This window comes from Lycium barbarum, chromosome 10, assembly GCF_019175385.1.
Source record: "Lycium barbarum isolate Lr01 chromosome 10, ASM1917538v2, whole genome shotgun sequence".
NCBI classification, from domain to species: Eukaryota; Viridiplantae; Streptophyta; class Magnoliopsida; order Solanales; family Solanaceae; genus Lycium; species Lycium barbarum.
The window spans coordinates 82,839,331-82,859,091 of NC_083346.1; the positions used below are offsets into that span (position 1 = coordinate 82,839,331).

At 38.8% G+C, this 19,761-nt stretch overlaps 1 non-coding gene across 1 annotated transcript; it reads right to left on the reverse strand.

The window, feature by feature from the left end:
* Positions 1–19,156: 19,156 nt before the first annotated feature.
* On the reverse strand, positions 19,157–19,262 carry LOC132616319 (small nucleolar RNA R71). Its single transcript, XR_009573109.1, has one exon. It is a non-coding gene; the product is annotated as a small nucleolar RNA R71 (small nucleolar RNA).
* Positions 19,263–19,761: the final 499 nt, after the last annotated feature.

A 19,761-nucleotide genomic window follows, 5' to 3' on the forward strand; every position in this document is an offset into this window, starting at 1 on the left:
AATCTTCGCTTCCCTTTAATTCCAATTCAATTTAACAACACAATCAACAACCAACAACAACAACGAACATCTCATATAAGCCTCTTTAAACTCAAAGCATAAACTCCCAAAGATATACACCAAAATAGCCCGGTATACACTTTGTATGCGATATCTTCACACACTTTATTCTCCCAAATTCAAGAACAACAATTTATCAACAACATCAAACAATATTAACAATCATTTTATATCAATATCCAACTAATTCTATCCATTTAATCATACCAAAACAGCCCCCAAGTTATTTGATATCCAAAAATGATAACCGAATTTTCAACGTCATTTTCTCTATTGTAACCCGTCAAATCTATCAATGACCATGGTAAGAACATCACTAACATTTTAAAAATACCTTATATAATCAGCCACCACGAAACCAACATCCCCCAAGTTCAACTTTTAGCTTAAAACGACGGCAACAACTTGTTCTATGCTTTACCCTTCACGAGCCTCAGGATTCGGGACCTCGAACTTGCTCGATTATCCACTTTCTCTCTCTAACTCTCCTCGCTCTCTCTCTCTCTCTAAAAGTTTGTGAACTGCTTCATGTGTAAATGAATGTATTTGTATGAATTTATCCCTTATATATGGGTCTTGGGTCTGTTCAAACCCACCTTGAGTCGGGTTGGGCCGAGCCCACTGCCCAACTTGACCTTTCTATTTTAAAACATCCATAACTTTTTATTCCTATGTCACATGAAGGCCCACGACCTATGGTTGGAAAGGTATTTAAATTATCTACAACTTTAATTTATGGAGGTTTCCCAAATCCCCAAATAATAATGGGGTTATTGCCTCCCGAAGTCAGATCACCCGAAAACGTAACTTAAAAACATCTTTTTGGAGGGCTTACACTTGGATTTGACTCAAGGGTCCTTCTTGAGTTGTGTTTAACTTCACATATATTGTCCATATAACTTCTCATACGTCCTTTATGAAAACCCCATCATGTGGGCCCCACCTCAGCTTACGGTTACAAGGCTATATATCTTTTAACGTATCATTCCAGTCATATTGTACGAACTCCAAATATCATACTCATGCTATCCTCATGCTAATACAGTAGAATTTCATTCTTCATACTTGTAATATTTGCTCCTCCTTGTGCTCACATTAAGCCATCTGCAGCCTTAATAACGCAGAATTTTCTGGGGTGTAACACATACCTTACGATAATGGCGTCTCATCTTGAACCTCTTTCGGGGGTGGAAACAGTTGCAGATATTTAGACTTCATGTCTTCTTCCGCTTGTCAAGTCATTTCCTCTCGATTATTGTTTCTCCACAAAACCTTAACCGAGGCTACCTCTTTATTTCTAAGCTTCCGTACTTGCCGATCTAATATGGCTATAGGCACCTTTTCATAAGCCAACTTCTCTGTAACTTGAATATCATTCACTGGCACGATTCTAGCTGGATCTCCAACACATTTGCGGAGCATCGACACATGAAAGACTGGGTGGACTGATTCAAGCTCTGCAGGTAAATCCAGTTCATAAGCTACTTTGTCCACCTTATGTACAATCTAATAAGGTCTGACATATAGAGGACTCAATTTTCCCTTCTTACCAAATCTCATCACACCCTTCATCGGTGATACCTTCAGGAATACCCAATCATCAACTTGGAATTCCAAGTCTCGCCGACGGTTGTCTGCATAAGATTTATGGCGACTTTGGGCTGTCAACAATCGATCTCGAATAACCTTGATCTTTTCCACCGCTTGTTGGATCAACTCTGGACCTATTAGTTGTACCTTTCCTACTTCAAACCACCTAATTGGCGCTCTACACTTTCTTCCATACAGAGCTTCATTTGGATGCTAGAATGATAACTGTTGTTATAGACAAATTCAATTAGTGGCAAATATCCTCCCAATTGCCTCCAAAATCCAGCACACATGCCCGCAACATATCCTCTAAGGTCTGAATAGTGCATTCCGCTTATCCATCAGTTTGTGGATGAAATGCTGTGCTAAGCCTCACTTGAGTTCCCAAACCTTCTTGAAAGGACTTCCAGAATTTAGCAGTAAATTGTGCTCCTCTATCTGTGATAATAGATATTGGGATGCCGTGAAGTCGTACTATCTCCTTAAGATACAACCTTGCATAATCTTCTGCTGAGTACGTAGTCCTGACCGAAAGAAAATGGGCTGATTTCGTGAGTCTATCAACTACCACCATATGGAGTCATACTTGTGCCGGGAACGAGGTAAGCCTACAATGAAGTTCATGTAAATCACTTCCCATTTCCAAGTTGGAATTTCCATCGCTTGCAACAATCCTCCTAGCTTCTGATGTTCAATCTTCACTTACTGACAATTTGGACATTGAGCTAAAAATTCTACTATGTCCTTCTTCATTCATCCCACCAATATATTAGCTTAAGATCATGATAGCTAACCCTAAGACTTTCGCATTTATTTCGATTTAAACTTGGAAGAGGCAAACTCGGGATTGAGAAAGATTAATTAACAAGACTTTGGGGCGTTAACCCTCATCTAATGGAAATCGACCTAGGGATAGGCGACACCACTTGTAGCCATATTCGGGTGTTCTTAATGCTCCTAATTGCTTTAGGGATATTCAATTAGGTAGTCTAGTTAGTCTTCGGAAGAAGCTAATTTAGAGTCATTATCCGAGGCTAAGTAATATAAACTCACCATTATTTGTAAATCATGAAGTACATTGGATCGTTACTTGAGTGTAGTTTCCCTTGTATCCATGCTTGTGGCCATTGATCATTTTACTTGCTTTCTAGGTTAGTTTACATTTTTGCATTAGTTAGAATTTTCTCTCAAACAAAATCAAAATATTATCTATTGTTTGGCATAGCTATTATTGGTGATAATTCCTACTTTTCCTAATCGCCTATATATTGTTCTCTGTGGGATTCGACCCCGACTCATAGTTGGGTAAATTATATTTGCATACGACCGTGCTCATTCTAATTAATAGGGTGGATTTGGACGTTATCAATATGAATGTGTTATAAATGATGTTAAGATCATGAAAATGGGCATTGTATATGAATGGACGAAGTCGGGTGATATGACCATGAATATGGGTGAATTGGGAGCGAATTGAGAAATCTAGATAATGGGGCTAATGTAAATGATTAATGGCCATTGTTATGGAGTTGTGAATGTATTGTTGACGTTTGAGAGTTGAATTACGATATGGAGGAATGTTGTATAAATAAAGGAGATGTTGTCCAATTTTCTCTAGCTTTAGTCATATATGCTAGTTGTCGACTCTAACGATAGTATGACCTTAATGAAAGTAGACACGCGATCTTCGGAGGAGGACGTGCAAGTATAGAATAGTTGATCAGAAAGGTATGTAAGGCTAGCCCTTCTTTCATAAGGCATGGTTCTTTGGCCAAACGTCTAAATCTTCTACAAGACTATGATTTCTTCAAGTGATTTGATCTTCCGAGCTAGTAAGCTCACGATCCTCGATACACTATGATTGTACTAGATCCCTCGTATGACGAGTCTGCCTAGAAAGATAGACGTGATGAATGACGATAATAGTGATAATGATAGTAATGATGATGAGAATAATATGATGTTAAAGGTGTCTACGGGCTATTGTATGTACGTGTGCCTATGAAGGGCTATAATAAGACCCCGAGCTTATGATGTCGGGTAGAATGTATGTATATGAATATGTATAGAGTATATATGTGATTATGAAACGCGCGCGCACTTCTGCAGAAGGTACGGATAACCCTGATGCCTTGGTAGGGCCAGGTATGTATGACCTTGAGCCTTGGTTGGCCAAGTATGTATGAAACACCGAACCCTCGTGGTCGGGCATACTATATTTGTACATATATATGCTACGTATATGACATCTACATGAGTACGAATATGTTATGTATATGAGATGTAAACGATACGAATGTGAGTAAGGATATGTAAATGGTTACGGGTACGTATATGGAGCTATGTACACAAATATGCATTAGAAATGAAAGGTTCCTATGTAAGGCAAGTAAGTGCCTGTGACGATGATATTACTGTTTCCCATCTTGTGCTAATTCTCATGATTGTTCATTATGCTTCTATATCGATATTGATCATGCTTTACATACTCAGTACATTCTCCGTACTGACTTCCTTTTGTTTGTGGACGCTGCGTCATGCCCGCAGGTGCACAGCGAGACAGACTTGATCCTTAGCTGCTTTCTCAGAGATTACATAGCAGAGCTCCATTTCATTCGAACCCGTAGCTTTTGGGTACTTATTATTTTGTGTACATAATTATGGGCATGGCGGGGTCCTGTCCCGCTCATGTGATATGTTATACTCTTCTTAGAGGCTTGTAGACATGTGTATGTGGTTAGATGTGTTTGGCCTTGTCGGCCTATATTTTGTATATCATTTTGTTGGCCTCGTCAGCCCATGTACATTGATGTGGTATAGATGCCTATGATGATATAAGAAATGTTGTCATCTAATGGGACTAGTATGATGGATGACTAGAATGCATGATTTGATTTATGGCTCACTTAGATGTTATGTGAAAGTATGTCAAGGGCGTGCCCGGGTGGGACAGCACCGGGTGCTCGTCGCGGCCCCCCCCCCTAGTCGGGTCGTGACAACTCTGAAGCTCTAGGATATGAATAAGATACAATACAAACTCTGCTGGAGAGATGGGAATGAACATATTGAATACTTTAGGTTGGCTTACCATACCACAGTTATCTGAGATCACATGTTACATCTCGAAAATTTCAAATTTGTTATGTTGTGAATTGACTAAGGTGATATTAAGACGAACACGAGGTTTTTATGAGATTAAAGAGGGTATCTAATAGTTTTAAGAGCATGCCATAAAATTTTAAAGTTATATGAATCGATGGAACAAAGTTCGTTGAAGGAAGTGAAATGTAAGTCGTGTTTGGAAAGGTTTTCGCGATAGTTGATATGATACATATATAGCGATGTCTTAATGGTATGATATAGGGCCTCTTAGATGACTAATTAAGTGTTACAAAAGTACTAAGAATGTTCCACAAGGATTGGAAGTCGGACGAGTCGACGAAAATGAGTTTCAGGAACTTCCAGTTTATACAGCCATTTGTACGAACCGTATAAATTATACATCCAGTATAAATGGTTCGTAGAATGCTTCCAGAGATTGGTAACTTTCTGGTAGAATTATATGGTCCAATTGTACGGACCGTATAAATTATACAGCCCGTACAATTGGCCGTATAATCGGGTCGGGTCAGATTTTTTCTTTTTATATGTATGGACGACCCTTGCTCCTTTTTCATTTCCCACACTTCTTCCAAGCTCTCCAAAGCTCTAAAACCCTTCTCCAAGCATATTCCACTCAAACTCAAGAGAAATCAAAGATCAAATAGCAAGAATCGAGGTGTTCATGTGTTAAAAGTCTTGCTAGGGTTAGTAAACTTCAAGAACAACTTGGGTATTGAAGCTAGGGTTTTCACATAAGTTGATAACTTGCTCCAAAGCTCATTCTTATGAGATAAAAGGTTAGTTCTCATGCTTATTTCATGTTATCAAGAATGCTTAGTTGTTGAACAACTTGGGTAGAAGGAGAAAGTAGAAGATGAGGTCTAAATGTAGTTTTTAGGACGTTTTTGAGTAGTAAGCTAGATTGAGTCAATGATTCTTAGTATGATATGAATATATTCTTATTATAAAAGGTAATAATGATGATTAGGAAGCTTTGTATGAAAATGTGCTAAGGGTTGGTGTGAAGTTGTTAGTATAAGTTGTATATGAGAATGAATTTTGGAGACTTAATGGCATGTGATTACTTGATTATGATATTGTGGACATTATATGGTTTTTTGGGAGTTGTTTGGTAATATGGTGGAAGTCGATGAAATAGGGAAAATGCTGCCCAATTTTCGTTAACTCATGAATTATTCTAGTTTGAATTTAAGAGTATCTTTAAGGCTTAACCAAGGTATGAATCCTTTTAAATGTAGATTTTCCAAGCTTCGACGATGAACGTTAAGTAGTTCCATAATGTCTTAACCCTTCTTTCATTAAGGCATGATCCCATTATTATATACCTTCACATGAGTTCCATAATGTCTTCCAAAATGGCTTTATCCCTAGAATTACTAAAGCTCATGATTCTTGGTGTTCTCACGATATCATTACCTTCATTATATTATAGTTGATCCTCTAAGGAAGGATATAATGAAAATGATGATGATGATGATAATGTTGAGGACACGTATGTACTCCTATGTATACATATTTATATATTAAAGTATGACTACTAAGATCTCCGAGCTTATCTGGCTGGGTATGATACCTATCGCGCGCGCACCACTGTAGTTGGGTACGGATAACACTGAGCCTTGGTAAGGCCAGGTATGTATAACACCGAACCTTATCATGATCGGGTATGTAAGATCCTGAACCTCTATGGTCAGGTATGATACTACTATAAGTATAAATGTATAAAATGGAAGGTTCTCATTAGAAAGAGGGTAAGTAAATATGATGAACAACGGTAGAGGTATAAATGGTTCCATCATCTTATGATTCTTCTATCTTATGTCATTTCTTATGCTTCTATTATGATGTTGACTATGCTTTACATACTTAGTACATTATTCGTACTGATGTCCTTTTGTTTGTGGACGCTGCGTCATGCCTGTAGGTGGACAGGGAGATAGATTTGATCCTTAGGCTTCTTATCCAGAGATTGCTTAAAGGAGCTCTATTTGATCCGGAGCTACATCTGTTGGTATTATTCTTTTGTGTACATACATATGGGCATGGCGGGGTCCTGTCCCGTCTTTATGATGATGTTTCTTACTCTTCTTAGAGGCTCCTAGATAGTCATGTATAGTAGAAGTCTTCTGCCTTATCGGCTCATGTTGGTATATTATTTTGTTAGCCTCGTCGGCTTGTGTACATGTGTATGGGCATGGTTGTTGACGTTGATATATATTATAAAGTGTTTTAGCCATTGGAAATGGTATTATTGAGGCATAGAGTTTGATGATAAGCCATGTGGCCCACCTAGATATGAATGTGAATGTACGATGTTAGGTGCCCGGTAGGTTAGCTCCAGGTGCCCGTCATGGCCCTCTAGTTGGGTCATGACATCACATGATCGCTCTGTCTATACCGTAGAACTCTTATTGTGCTACTACTCTAGCTATCATATTCTGTGTATGATTACTTGCCTCGGCTAAATCGTATACTATAAGGCTAGGCTGAAACATAAGAGTGGCACTGTTATATCCCGTATTTCGTACGTTCGGATATCCCAAAGTAGTCGTGACGAAGTAAAGGGAATGACCATTTTCAAAAATTTATTATAATGTATAAGTTGTTGTGAATATTATTTACGAACATTGGTAGTATGGAAATATTGCGAAGGACAAAGGGCAAAATGGGAATTTCACAAAAACAAAATATCAAGAATGTTCTTGAAGGGCCCTTGGCCGTGTGGCATGCCCCTATATGTCCACATTTTTATTAATTAATAAGGGCTAATGGTAAATTATAACAACATAAGGGGCAAAGCTTGCCAAAGAAGACATTAGTCTTCTTTGTTAAAATTTCAAGAAAACTCTAGAAAAAAAAAAGATGACAAATAAGTCATCTTTGCCACCAAATTAAGAAGAATCTAGAGATGGATAGGTGGCCACATAAGATTGGAGGAGACTATATATATATAAAAGGAGAGGATTAATTCATCAATTTGGAGAGTTGAAGAAACAAAGAAAAAAGAAGACACCTTGGGAGAAAAACAAAGGGCCAATTTCGGCCAAGCTTGGAGGAAACAAGAACCTTGGAAAACATTTCTCAAACATTACTCTCTACTAATTGGAAGGTCCCTAGCAAGGAGAAGAGGTCATTGGAACAAGTAGAACATTTATTGTTGCAAGATCAACATTCTAGCCAAGTGGGAAATTGAAGAAAAAGGGTAAGAACTTAATCTTCTTTTATATGTTATGTATGGTTGTGTATGTTGTGGTGTGTGGGAGTGAATGGAACTCATGAAGATTATGAAAATATGGATGTTGAATAGTTATCCGTGTATATGTAGTTGTGGCCGTGTGGTCATAGTGTGATTTGGAAGAGAATGGATTAATTCTATGTAGTATGTTAGTTGTTGTTGCAATGTATGGAAAAGGATGGAAATTCATGAAAATAGGGGTGTAGTTGTTGTGGCCGAGAATGTTATTGTGTGGTAAGCTATGATGAATTGATTTCATGTAATATTCTAGTCGATGTCGTTGCGGATTCTATGATATTATATGAAGGATTAAAGGGTTGGAACCAAATGGAAATTGGTTGTAGATTGGTGGAGAAGTTAATGTAATATTAGTATGCTTCTTTATATTTGTATGAATATGATGTTAGCAATGCATGGTTTTAATGTGGGTTATGAATCTAGAATAAAAATGTGTGGTTACACTTTTGTTGAAGTTTTCGGGTAGCATTAAATCATTGTGAATATTGTGAATGTTGTCGGACTATGTAGGAAGAGCGCTTAATGTTAGAATGTATTCTTGAATTGATTATTGACGTTATAGCTTGGTTGTTGGTTGGGTTGCTGTTGAATTGGGCCGAGCCATATTCTCGGGGGTGGCATATTTACAGGGGAAATGCTGCCGAAATTTCGGCAGACAAAGTGTTACTTTAAAGAATCAACTTCTAAAGGCTCTAATCAAGTTTTGGTAAACATGACCAATTTGTAGATTTTGGCGGATTTGGAACGTGAATTTGGAGTCGCATAAGAAGCAGAAAAGGTATGTAAGGCTTCACCCTTCTTTCTATGGCATGTCTTAGACGGAATATGTTGGATATGAGCCTCGGGAATAACTCTACCCTCCGGAATCCGCGCCTAAAGTTTTCTCTTTTTCAATCAGTAGAATTGAACTAAAAAGTGTGCAAAATGTTGGAAGAATTTCCTAAACCTCTAGAACTCGCATAAATAGGACCCGACTACCCTAAAACCCTCACAATTAACGCCATGACATGTAACATATGTAAATTTGGTACGCCGCCTCATTTGACCCAAGGTGGGCCCATGGTCCCCAGATTTTCCTTATTGTTCCGTTTGATTTATTTTGAAGCAGAATCCAAAGAAACCCTTGATCCGTATTCCGTTCACCGAATGACAAGTACTGTAACTATGCTAACGAAGATACTCCTATGATGACAATGATAATGATGATGTTGAGAAAGAGAATATGCCTACGGTAAGTACGACAAGAATGATTCCATGACTAAGAGTCTTGAGCTAAGAGTCCTATGTGAATATGAAAGTGTTATACTAGTTCTTGAACCTCAATTCTATTCCTTAGCTATGACACTAGTTTCTAAAAGACTTCAAAGCATATTAGTTGGCGGTTATAATGTCCATGATTTCATTCTATGCTCTCTCTTAAGGCTATTTTCCGTTGGTAGTCTCGCCTTAAAATACTCGTTCCTTCAAGGTGAGACAAAGTCACCATGATTATTCCATAATGTAATCGGAGGTCACCGACCTTACGTCACTCCGATGGACACATGACTTTCTTTGGGCTCTCATGCATGCCAATTGTATGACATATGTATATGAATGTGAATATGTATATGTATATGTATATGAGGAAAAGGAGAAGGGCCACTGTTACATCACCACCTGATTCAGCTGGATTTCGTCCCGGAGGCGGGATGCCCGGACGCGGGATATGGGAGAGCCGGATACGGCGTCTGTATATGTTATATATATTTATATATGATATGTTGGGACACTGTTAGGGAGGGGGGTGGGAGAGCCGATGTACTCGGCGTCTGTAAATGTGAATAAAGGATACCGTTTTCTAAAACGTTCTGTTTTTTCTGTACATGTAAATAAGAAGTACTGTTTTCTGGAAAAAAAAAAGACGAAGCATGCATGGCATCTGCCTGAAAGGCATTCATATGTACAGGTTACTTCTGTCCCAAGATAAGCTCCATATGTCTATTCCGTTATTATTCATACTGTATATTCCTTTATTATGTCACTATTCATGCCTTACATACTCAGTACATTACTCGTACTGACCCCTCTTCTTCGGGGGCTGCGTTCATGCCGCGCAGGTACACCAGCTGAGCCACAGTTATCATAGAAGATGTTCCAGCGGAGTTGGCGGGTTCCGCTTGTTCTGGAGTGCTGCCGAGTCAGAGTATATGAGCTATGGTGTTTGTTCAATATTAGAGACTTTGCAGACAGAGTCATAAGTATCGAGTGTCAGCTTGGTAGACGGCTTCAACCGTCACAATGTTATTACGTTTCATGTCGCGGGTCCCATATGATGATAGACATTACTTATGAAAAAAAAATATTGGAGGGCTTACCATGTATTTATTTCTTAATTGATACAAGAGTTTATCTATGTAATAAGAGTCAGCGGGTTCGCTCGGCTCCAGATATGGGGTCGGGTGCCCATCACACCCTAGTAAAGTCGGGGTGTGACAAAGTGGTATCAGAGCAGGTCGGTCTAAGGGGTTGTCTGCAAAGTCGTGTCCGGTAGAGTCCTGTTTATGGGTGTGAAGCCGGCCACATTTATAAACAGGAGGCTGCGGGGCATTTAGGAAATGTTGACCTTCTTTCTGTCTTAGATCGTGCGATAGAGCCAAGTCATAGAAAATAAGATTCCTTCTACTAACCGTCGATGTTCGCAAACGCCTAGTGGCGACGAAAGAAGACAAGTGACAAGATGGCAAGTTACAAAGGTAACCCTGAATAATTGTTCTGTTATCTGAACTGGGAGTACTGGATGGCGGGGATGTGCCATATAGTCGTACGTTCTGTAAGGCATTTATGACATTGGCCGCATACAGATTTTGAATAGTAGGAACGGTAAAGGAGGTCCTGCCAGGACGGGTACGCCCTACAGGAGGAAGCATGGAAAGGAAATACTGTAAATAGGCAATAAGTGAAATGCGTTGGTTCAGAAAGGTTATGGATTTGGATGTGGCGACGAAGGTGGGGTCGCTATCATCGGGAATCTGGAAGTCCAGGACAGGAGGTAGCCATACACACAGGCAGAAGATGAACATCGGGAACCAAAAGGGAAAAACCGTAATTGCGAAAGAAGGACGCGTTATGAAAGTGCCTTGGAGCCTGTGAAGCCTCGACTCGCTCCAAAACATGTAATAAAGGTCATGTGAAGAAACGGACGCGAAAATATCGGCCTTAAGGCACCGGATTTTAGTGAAGCTTTTGGGTTAAGCGTGCTCAGGTGGGAGCAATTTCATGATGGCTGACCCCCTGGGAAGTTGGCAAAAAATTCTATAAATTGAGACATAAGGGACAAATGAAAAGCTAGGGTAGTCTAAGGAAAACTAGGATATACGGGATGGGTGGAGACCATAGGAAGTCGCGCAGGACGAGGCAGACTAGCTCGGTAAAGAGACAGTAAATGCATCATAGCTCTGGAATTAGGCTAGGCTTGAACAGCGTTTGGAAGTAAGTTGTGGGCAAGTTGATAGTAAAAATATATATATATATATATATATATATAAAGGTGTAGCGTGTCCCATATATGATTGTATCGGTGGGCATGTGAGTTCTAGCAACCGAAGCTACGGTATAAAAGGCGTTAATAGAGTAAAGGAATCGAAGCCCGAGCGATAGCGAGAGTAAATGGTACAAGTGCTGCGAGCGAGCTGTTATTATTTTACTATAGGTTGAGGTTGGAAATTCTAGTATAACGATACTCGGAAAAGAAAGAGAGTGAGTAAATGAAAGATAGAAAGCTTAAATATTGGAAAAGGTGAAAGTTAAGAAAACCTTAGTGGGTGAAACCCCCGCGAGAAATTGATGGTAAAAGTACGAGACCATTAGGATGAAAATTCAAGTAGGCATGTGAGAGGAGAATAGAGTGAGGTAAAAGGAAACAAGGAGAAATGTGGGGAGGTTGAGAGTCGATTTCAACAAGTAGGTCTAAGAAAATGGTGACCAGGGTAGAGGAATGTGAAGTAAGAGAAGGAATGCTCAGGAAGGTGATGGTGTTACGGTGAAAGATCTGTAAAAAAAAAAAAAAAATACAAGTATGTAGCTATAGTAATATGCCTAGAGGTTGGATAGAAAAGGATAGGGAGAGTGAAAGTTGTAAGGGTTCTGTGCTGAGAGCAAAAGTAGCAGAACGCTTAAGAAATATGGACGCACAGCTACAATATGAACACGTAGTCAAGGAAGAATTACGAGCAAGAGAGCTAAGCAAGTGAAAGGACTATTGGCATATAAGGAACCCCTTAAAGGGGGGGAGGCCATATCAGGCTTACAAGGAATGACGATAAATGAAACGAGCACCAACACATGAAGTCAAAGACAAGTATACCTGTATTGAGAGATACGAAAAGAGACTAAACAATAGTTGTAGTAAGAATATGAAGGTGTGGCTTTTGTTAAGATATGGTCACGAAATAGTAACAGAAGAGAGATGATTTGAGAAAGACAAGGACAATACGTTGGCCCAACAAAGTAGAAAACCCACGACACGGGAAGAAGATTCATGTAAAAATCGAGAAGTTCGATTATAAAAGGAATGAGGTAAAGGATAAGGAGTGAGCATGAAGGAAAGGACGACTACAAAGGGATCCTCCCGAAATATTATGACACCCCATAAGACCAGTTGAACATTCGAGGACGAATGTTCTAAAGGGGGGGAGGATGTTATATCCCGTATTTCGTACGTTCGGATATCCCAAAGTAGTCGTGACGAAGTAAAGGGAATGACCATTTTCAAAAATTTATTATAATGTATAAGTTGTTGTGAATATTATTTACGAACATTGGTAGTATGGAAATATTGCGAAGGACTAAGGGCAAAATGGGAATTTCACAAAAACAAAATATCAAGAATGTTCTTGAAGGGCCCTTGGCCGTGTGGAATGCCCCTATATGTCCACATTTTTATTAATTAATAAGGGCTAATGGTAAATTATAACAACATAAGGGGCAAAGCTTGCCAAAGAAGACATTAGTCTTCTTTGTTAAAATTTCAAGAAAACTCTAGAAAAAAAAAAGATGACAAATAAGTCATCTTTGCCACCAAATTAAGAAGAATCTAGAGATGGATAGGTGGCCACATAATATTGGAGGAGACTATATATATATATAAAAGGAGAGGACTAATTCATCAATTTGGAGAGTTGAAGAAACAAAGAAAAAAGAAGACACTTTGGGAGAAAAACAAAGGGCCAATTTCGGCCAAGCTTGGAGGAAACAAGAACCTTGGAAAAAATTTCTCAAAAATTACTCTCTACTAATTGGAAGGTCCCTAGCAAGGAGAAGAGGTCATTGGAACAAGTAGAACATTTATTGTTGCAAGATCAACATTCTAGCCAAGTGGGAAATTGAAGAAAAAGGGTAAGAACTTAATTTACTCTTATATGTTATGTATGGTTGTGTATGTTGTGGTGTGTGGGAGTGAATGGAACTCATGAAGATTATGAAAATATGGATGTTGAATAGTTGTCCGTGTATATGTAGTTGTGGCCGTGTGGTCATAGTGTGATTTGGAAGAGCATGGATTAATTCTATGTAGTATGTTAGTTGTTGTTGCAATGTATGGAAAAGGATGGAAATTCATGAAAATAGGGGTGTAGTTGTTGTGGCCGAGAATGTTATTGTGTGGTAAGCTATGATGAATTGATTTCATGTAATATTCTAGTCGATGTCGTTGCGGATTCTATGATATTATATGAAGGATTAAAGGGTTGGAACCAAATGGAAATTGGTTGTAGATTGGTGGCGAAGTTAATGTAATATTAGTATGCTTCTTTATATTTGTATGAATATGATGTTAGCAATGCATGGTTTTAATGTGGGTTATGAATCTAGAATAAAAATGTGTGGTTACACTTTTGTTGAAGTTTTCGGGTAGCATTAAATCATTGTGAATATTGTGAATGTTGTCGGACTATGTAGGAAGAGCGCTTAATGTTAGAATGTATTCTTGAATTGATTATTGACGTTATAGCTTGGTTGTTGGTTGGGTTGCTGTTGAATTGGGCCGAGCCATATTCTCGGGGGTGGCATATTTACAGGGGAAATGCTGCCGAAATTTCGGCAGACAAAGTGTTACTTTAAAGAATCAACTTCTAAAGGCTCTAATCAAGTTTTGGTAAACATGACCAATTTGTAGATTTTGGCGGATTTGGAACGTGAATTTGGAGTCGCATAAGAAGCAGAAAAGGTATGTAAGGCTTCACCCTTCTTTCTATGGCATGTCTTAGACGGAATATGTTGGATATGAGCCTCGGGAATAACTCTACCCTCCGGAATCCGCGCCTAAAGTTTTCTCTTTTTCAATCAGTAGAATTGAACTAAAAAGTGTGCAAAATGTTGGAAGAATTTCCTAAACCTCTAGAACTCGCATAAATAGGACCCGACTACCCTAAAACCCTCACAAGTAACGCCATGACATGTAACATATGTAAATTTGGTACGCCGCCTCATTTGACCCGAGGTGGGCCCATGGTCCCCGGATTTTCCATATTGTTCCGTTTGATTTATTTTGAAGCAGAATCCAAAGAAACCCTTGATCCGTATTCCGTTCACCGAATGACAAGTACTGTAACTATGATAACGAAGATACTCCTATGATGACAATGATAATGATGATGTTGAGAAAGAGAATATGCCTACGATAAGTACGACAAGAATGATTCCATGACTAAGAGTCTTGAGCTAAGAATCCTATGTGAATATGAAAGTGTTATACTAGTTCTTGAACCTCAATTCTATTCCTTAGCTATGACACTAGTTTCTAAAAGACTTCAAAGCATATTAGTTGGCGGTTATAATGTCCATGATTTCATTCTATGCTCTCTCTTAAGGCTATTTTCCGTTGGTAGTCTCGCCTTAAAATACCCGTTCCTTCAAGGTGAGACAAAGTCACCATGATTATTCCATAATGTAATCGGAGGTCACCGACCTTACGTCACTCCGATGGACACATGACTTTCTTTGGGCTCTCATGCATGCCAATTGTATGACATATGTATATGAATGTGAATATGTATATGTATATGTATATGAGGAAAAGGGGAAGGGCCACTGTTACATCACCACCTGATTCAGCTGGATTTCGTCCCGGACACGGGATGCCCGGACGCGGGATATGGGAGAGCCGGATACGGCGTCTGTATATGTTATATATATTTATATATGATATGTTGGGACACTGTTGGGGAGGGGGGTGGGAGAGCCGATGTACTCGGCGTCTATAAATGTGAATAAAGGATACCGTTTTCTGAAACGTTCTGTTTTCTGTACATGTAAATAAGAAGTACTGTTTTCTGAAAAAAAAAAAAGACGAAGCATGCATGGCATCTGCCTGAAAGGCATTCATATGTACAGGTTACTTCTGTCCCAAGATAAGCTCCATATGTCTATTCCGTTATTATTCATACTGTATATTCCTTTATTATGTCACTATTCATGCCTTACATACTCAGTACATTACTCGTACTGACCCCTCTTCTTCGGGGGCTGCGTTCATGCCGCGCAGGTACACCAGCTGAGCCACAGTTATCATAGAAGATGTTCTAGCCGAGTTGGCGGGCTCCACTTGTTCTGGAGTGCTGCCGAGTCAGAGTATATGAGCTATGGTGTTTGTTCAATGTTAGAGACTTTGCAGACAGAGTCATGAGTATAGAGTGTCAGCTTGGTAGACGGCTTCAACCGTCACAATGTTATTACTTTTCATGTCGCGGGTCCCATATGACGATAGACATTACTTATGAAAAAAAAATATTGGAGGGCTTATCATGTATTTATTTCTTAATTGATACAAGAGTTTATCTATGTAATAAGAGTCAGCGGGTTCGCTCGGCTCCAGATATGGGGTCGGGTGCCCATCACACCCTAGTAAAATTGGGGTGTGACAGGCACTTACACGTTGTAAGGAAGACCGTCCCTCAGGCTAACTTACAAACAAGAACATCTGGTGGTACGAACGCGTATTAAAGCAGACCGTCAGTATGGCTCACATACTTGGGTTGGCTATGCGTTCTCCTTGTCGTCCATAACCAACCTTTATTGTGCACCTATGCATTCGCTAGTAACCGTCCATAGTGGTTGTATCTTATGCAAATGCAATATCAATAATCATACAACAATCAATAGGCTAAGACCTCATGTTCCATCAACTTATAATCTTACTAAGGGACTTGCTGTGATCCGTAACTTATAATTCGTAACTCGTATTCTCATTTGGCGGAGTATTCTATCTCTTAACACTTTCTTAACTCGCATGTTGCTTTACTTAATTTGGGAGTCCTATAGACATCTTGATAATCGTATAACAATCTTGTAAGCGTATAACTATAGCTACTGAACGTCGTGGTACATTTTAGATCGAACTCTTCTCTTATTCTGCAACTTGTGTACTATCTTTAGCTCACTAACTTATTCGCGTGATTATCAACTAAGTGTTCACTTCTCATTATATACCAGACACTGGATTTCCCGAAGGGTGTACTTACTTCTAAAGAATGCTGTGGAAGTTGCGAACATCGCTACTCATTTCATCATAAATAACTACTCGTGGGGACATAACCCGTACTAAGCTGCTCGATGGCTTTATCTACTCATAAGAATACTTTGAGAGGATTACATCTAGAGACATCTCTTATACTCATATACAACTATATGTAAACTCACGACGGATCTCAAGTGTAGGAAGGAAACATATATGATAACTCGTCCCCTTGAACTTCTTATAAGGGCGACGTGACTTAAGGAATCATGCCAAAAGAATGAAAGGAAGGCCTTACATACCTTTAAGTTGAACCTTCGACAAAGATAGATAGGCAGTATCCTTTTCAAGATAATCTACACCAAGGAAAATGATACTACTATAACCTGGAGGAACACATCAACTAACTATCGAGCGACAAAATCATTTTACGGCAAATCAGACCGCATCTCCCCTATTTCTTTCATATTCTTCAAGTCTTTAATGATCATCACAACCCAAAACCTAGCAATTATATGATAGCAAAATAAAGTTTTAAAACCTTTCTTCCTTCAAATACATATCAACAACAACAACAACTTACCCGGGTTATATCATAAATTTCCAACCATAAAATATCACAAGCACAACCTCAAAACAGTTCAACAAGAAACAATATCACAACTACGATTTCCAACTTTTATTTCACGGGTTTCCAACCGTAAAAGCTAGCTACAACTTTTATAAGCTCAAATCTATGAAATAGGAGTATAATCTTACCTTATAACACTTAGAACAACTCTCCACAAGAGCTGGAACCTCTCCAAAATCAGCATCCAAAAGAAGAACAAGAAGCTTACTAGTACCGCGATATAGCTGATAAGTTAGTATTTTACCAACTTATCTCTTCTTTAATCTTATATTTGTGCTATGCTTGCTTGAAAAAATAGTGCATTTAATATCATTTACATCTATTTTACAGGTTTATGTGATTTAGAAGTGATCGGAAGAAACCAAGTGAAAATAAAGTCAAAAAGAGGTCAAATTGGACAAAACTGCACAGTTTTGCAAAACTGTCAAAAGTGGACAGTTTTGCAAACAACGGGACAGATTTGCCAAAAACGGGCAGAACTGCAAAAACGAAAATCTGGGGCATATTTTGTCATTTTTTGGACGTGAAAAAATTGGGAAACATAAAAGGAAGACTAGGGGGCAAAACATTTTCATCTTTGGCAGTTTTCACAAGTTTGGAGGCTAGGGTTTCACCTACACCATTGGAGGAGAAGATTGGAGCACTTTAATGAGATAATCCTTAAACCTTTCTTCAATTCCTTGTTTTGTATTGAATATTTAAGTGTGTAGTATTTCATTTCTAAACTTGAACCTCGTTTATGGAAGTATACATTGTTTAAGTTTGGATTGAATCTCTTGTTTTGCTTATGTGTTGAATGATTTTATTCCTAATGAAGTGGGTTATTGTTTCTTTAATTAATCTCATTTTGAATGAATCTTAAGGGAGTAGCTAACCCTAAGACTTGCCCATTTATTTCGATTTAAACTTGGAAGAGGCAAACTCGGGATTGAGAAAGATTAATTAACAAGAATTTGGGGCGTTAACCCTCATCTAATGGAAATCGACCTAGGGATAGGCGACACCACTTGTAGCCATATTCGGGTGTTCTTAATGCTCCTAATTGCTTTAGGGATATTCAATTAGGTAGTCTAGTTAGTCTTCGGAAGAAGCTAATTTAGGGTCATTATCCGAGGCTAAGTAATATAAACTCACCATTATTTGTAAATCATGAAGTACATTGGATCGTTACTTGAGTGTAGTTTCCCTTGTATCCATGCTTGTGGCCATTGATCATTTTACTTGATTTCTAGGTTAGTTTACATTTTTGCATTAGTTATAATTTTCTCTCAAACAAGATCAAAATATTATCTATTGTTTGGCATAGCTATTATTGGTGATAATTCCTACTTTTCCTAATCGCCTATATATTGTTCTCTGTGGGATTTGACCCCAATTCATAGTTGGGTAAATTATATTTGCATATGACCGTGCTCATTCTAATTAATAGGGTAGATTTGGACGTTATCAAATTTTGGCGTCGTTGCCGGGGAATACGGTTTTGAAATTACTAAATAGTGTTTGCTTTGATTAAAGTCTTTTGCTTATTCCATCACACCTTGTTTTCTACTCTGTGTAAACTAGGTGAACATGAATCAAAATCAGCAGAATCAGCGTGCTGGTAATCAGGTGAATCGGTTGAACAATCAGGCGAATGAATCTGATGATGAGAATATTTTTGCTGAACTCGTCCAAGAGGAGGACTATGCATCTGCTATTGTTCAACCTCGAGTTGGAGCTGCTACAGTGAAAATTGACTCATCTTTATACCAGCTATTGAAACTTGAGGGATACTTTCGGAACTCTACCGAGAATGACCCTCAACGTCATTGGCAGAATTTTGTGGATGTGTGTGCTAATCATATCCAGAACAATGTTCCACAAGATGCTATTCGGTTGAGATTATTCAAATATTCCTTAGCTGGGGAGGCAAGAACATGGTTCGAGAAGCTGCCCCAAAATTTGATTACTTCATGGGCAGAAATGGTAGCTGTTTTTCTTACAAAGTGGTACCCCCCTAGCAAGAAGGCTGAGATTCGCGACAAGATTTATGAATTCAAGCAGCGACCGGGGGAACAACTATATGAAGCCTGGGAGAGGTTCAAAGAGTATTTGCAGAAGAGCCCTAATCATGGTTTTCCGGAAAAAATATTGATGGAGAAGTTCTACATAGGGCTAGATCCAGTGACACAGTCAGTAGCTAACAATGCAGCTGATGGGTGTTTTATGAACAAGACCTTTCGACGAGTGACCACCATACTTAACAAGCTGACAACTCATAATCAGGCTTGGCACTCAAACAATGCTGAAGTGGTACCATATGGTAGTGCTATGCTCCATAATATAGTGAAGGGAAATCAGGATACCCAGCAAACAATGGCAGAGCTTGCAACAAATATTTCCTTGCTGACGAAGAAGTTCGATGAATCTCAGATCAAAAAAGTAAATGTTTGTGAGGATGATGTAGTTTTGCCAAAAGGGATGTACCATGCTCATGATGGTCCATTCCTTGATGGGCCACCCATGCAGGTTGAAGATGCCAATTATGTTAATAACTCTCAAGGGAGTTATCAAAGACAGAATTACCAAGGTGGCTATCAAAATCAGAATCAATGGAGACCTCAGCAAGGTCAAGGT